This window comes from Nothoprocta perdicaria, unplaced genomic scaffold (assembly GCF_003342845.1).
Source record: "Nothoprocta perdicaria isolate Ctin4 unplaced genomic scaffold, notPer1 scaffold_548, whole genome shotgun sequence".
Classification (NCBI taxonomy): domain Eukaryota; kingdom Metazoa; phylum Chordata; class Aves; order Tinamiformes; family Tinamidae; genus Nothoprocta; species Nothoprocta perdicaria.
Genome location: NW_020455808.1, coordinates 2250 through 5956, shown reverse-complemented (window position 1 = coordinate 5956; position 3707 = coordinate 2250). Strand labels below are relative to the sequence as shown.

Sequence of the window (3707 nt, the reverse complement as noted above, 5' to 3'; positions counted from 1 at the left end):
AAAAATATAGAGCTCTCTGACCATACTACTCATTTTAAACTGCATGGAACAAACAAGATATCATTTAATTTATCTTGCCAGAAGTTGTAAGAACTTTAAGATGTTGCATATTTTCAGATGTGGTCTAGGAAATTTGCTCTTTTACTTTTTATTTATTTATTTTTTTTTCTGGGTAATTCATCTACTTCTTTCTTTCTATATATATTTTTTAACCAGTCCACTCTGTATATTTATTTCACCGAAAGTAAAAAAAAAACAACTGTGAAGTTTTCTAAAGAGCTTCACTCTCAGATACAATACTACCTTCTCACTTTTAAATATTCGAAAGAATGCTGTTTCCTGCTCAGTCTTTTAATAAAAGGAATTCTGAGTAACTAAAATACTGTAGCATAATACCTAGACATTTCACTGTATTTTTTAACTGCCTAATTAGTGTAGGCCTTTATTGTACATATTTTATAGATGGATGTGTTAGGGAACAAATAGACGAAGAGTTTGTTAAATGCTACATGAATAGTAAGAGCCAACCTGCTAGACTAGAGTTCTGATTTTCGATCATAATTTTGCACCATAAACTAAGGGAGGACAAGTTATGATTTATAGACAGACACAAATGATCAAAGCAGGCAGACTACTATGCTTCTTCCCAAGAGCTCCAGGAATGGGTTAAATATTGTAATTAAATTTGTAATCAAAGCTTGCAAAGCTTTTCCTTATGTATATATAGCAATTCATCAAAATAATGCCATACATCCAGAATGGCAGAATAGAGAACTTATTGGTTTAAGCATGGCAATAGATCATAAGCTGACTATTAGTTACCAGTGTAACTCTATGAGGAAAAAAAGTCAATGTGATTTTTGGCTTGCATAAATAGACAAAATTGCAAAGATACAAGCATATATATCTATCAGACATAAATTGAAAAGCTCTTTAAGCTCTTTATATTGCCCCCATGTAAGCATCTCTGGAATASTAAGTGCATTTCTGTGTATCACTATGTAAGAAAGATGGAAAATAAATTCAATCAAAAGTCAAAAAAATATTACAGGACTCTGAAAAAAAGATTGTAGGAGTTCAATCTTTTTCATCAAAAGAAAATAGCTGTAGGAGATAATTTAGTTTCAGACAGTGAGAAATTTTCCTGAAGAGTAAAATAATGGGTAGGACAGCTAAATGTGTGAAAATGAGCCTTAAAAAAAAAAAAAAAAAAAAAAAAAAAAAAAAAAAAAAAAAANCTGTTTGTTTCATTCATCAGCAGGTACTACACAGAATTTTCAGTCAGGCAGCAAAACATACTGAAACACTTTAGAAGACTTTGAAAGGGGCTCCTTATCTTTGACAAGTTTTGTCAAACTGAATACTGTGATGTATTTGAAATGAGAATTAATTCTGAGAAGCTGAGTTATGCAGAAGATCAAATTTGATGAATTCAAAAATCTCATTCAATCTTTCCGTATGTACTACTTTATACTTACAGTGATTAGCTACTGATGCGATGGCTTTGCACACAGGGAAAATATTTGGAAGGAATGTGAGGGAGGCAAGGATGGGCCTGAATTTTACTTCCACGATTGCCCATGCAATTAAGTTCTGTAGTGTTTGATATACTTTTGCATTACATAAGTAAGTAAAATTTTGTCTTAAAAAGAAGAYGCATGACTGGCATCTGTGGTATAATGAAGCTCTAGAATTGTACAAACTCATTATTAACATCCATAGTACCAAAATCAAAACAGAACTAATCCTTTATGGAAAAGCTGATTTTAAAGGCATTGATGACACAGCAACTGGAGTTAAAGAAAAAAGAAAAAAAAAAAAAAAAAGAGCATGTGACAACTAAAATATGTTAACTCATTTGTTTATACAATGCAAATATATTTAAAATATTTCAGTCATATGCATCAATAATTAATTCAATTTTAGAATGATCATTCCCAAGGTATTATTTCCAACCCCTCAAAAAAGAAGAACAATTAATTTCCAGAATATGTTTTATCATTCCTCTTATTTTGCCTTTACAGGTGGTTAACAGCTCTTGTATTTTGCTGTGCATAATATATCTGCATCATAGTGCAGAGATCTGTTCCTTAGTCGCGTTTTTCTGAATTCTGGCGATAGATTTCTAGCACAGACTTATGGTCAGTAAATATAAACTTAATGGATTTGATTTTAGAGATATAAATCGTAAGATATTATTTGTATAAATAAATAAAACCACTATTGTTATGATCTATGATACCTTTATTACATTGAAACTGCTTTACCTATTACTGTAAAATAGTCTCTGTATGAGATTCTGCAGATCAAGAACAGAGTATATGGTAAATTTTAAGCCAAATGATGTTATTTCCTACCTAAAATCAATACAGAGTTCTGAATAACACTCTGAAACACCACAACCTAAAAGAGTTTTGCTGGTTTGAGACAGTTACACATAGAAATACTGTTACGTATTATATATTATGCATTATGTATTATGATAGGGACAGCAATGATAGAGACAACATTATATTTTCAGACACCAAAAAATGACAATCCTTCATCTCTGACTCACCAACTCTGCTTTCCGAAGATCTTAGTTGCAGTGTTTTAATTCCCAAACTGCATCACCTACTTTCACCTGCCCTCATTATAATCCCCCATGCCATGATTCTGGCTTCACATTAGAAAGGTGGGAAAGGTGGGTGTTTTTTTTTTTTTTTTTTTTTGTTTGTTTTTTTATGGAGAGGAGAAGAATATAGAAAAAGCTGATATCTAAAACTTGCACCTTCTTCCTATAAAACAAGAAACAAGTTTTGCATCAAAGCTATTTCTATAAAGTTACCAATCATTTCTTGAGAAATATTCAACATATTACAGTCCTTTTTTAGACATGTTAGAAGTTTTATATCTCAGGCTCCTTTCTTTTTCTTTCCAAAGCACACATGAAWATTATCTCCAACAAAATAAGTTGAACTGTGAAAGCAAAAAGTTTGTAAATAAAAATTCACAACTTTTAAAAATATTTACAAAATAATTTACATTATTTAGCAGTACCTGCTGGTGTAAGTGAATGAATGAAGCTCAGTGTTCTGTGTTCTGTAGTCAAAGATAAATATTGTAATCCTGGCATCTGTGGTCAAAAAAGCAAAATTATTTCTTTATTATTTCTAAAGGCAATTTTAAGGACTTGGAATCAGTTACAAATCTGTCTGCTCAGCCTTAGGTCCATGTGAGAACTTTGACAGCTTCAGAGCTGGATGACTGAGTAAAAGAAGCCTCTTAATTTGAGTGGATGCATTATGTGTATGTACAAGTGTGTGCAGGTATATATGGATGGATGGATGGATGGATGGATGGATGGATGGATGGATGGATGGATGGATGGCAGACAAACAGATAGGTGATTCTATTTATGTTTGCACAAAATAACTTTTTTCTAAATTCTTTTTGACTGTGTTTTTATTTGCACTGTGTAGACATTTTTCATAAGATTGTGAGCTAACATTCCTCTAAAAACAGTAGCGATATCGAGAAGCTCCTTTACATGGAACAGGACAGTAAACTGTACCAAGATTTGTTCATAAAGTGGTCAAACACAAATACTTATACTTTTAAACCATTAACAAAGTTCCTATGTAGTTTTCATTTAGGTCAAAGAGACCTCCCAAATAATTTTTAAGCACAGTTCAGGTGCTAGCATGAGACAATGAGTTTTTCCACTC

At 31.8% G+C, this 3707-nt stretch overlaps 1 long non-coding RNA gene across 1 annotated transcript; it reads right to left on the bottom strand.

Moving 5' to 3' along the window:
- Positions 1 to 2770: 2770 nt before the first annotated feature.
- On the bottom strand, positions 2771 to 3241 carry LOC112955246. Its single transcript, XR_003250851.1, has 2 exons — positions 3040 to 3241; positions 2771 to 2958 (listed from the first exon to the last, which is right to left on the bottom strand). It is a non-coding gene; the product is annotated as an uncharacterized LOC112955246 (long non-coding RNA).
- Positions 3242 to 3707: the final 466 nt, after the last annotated feature.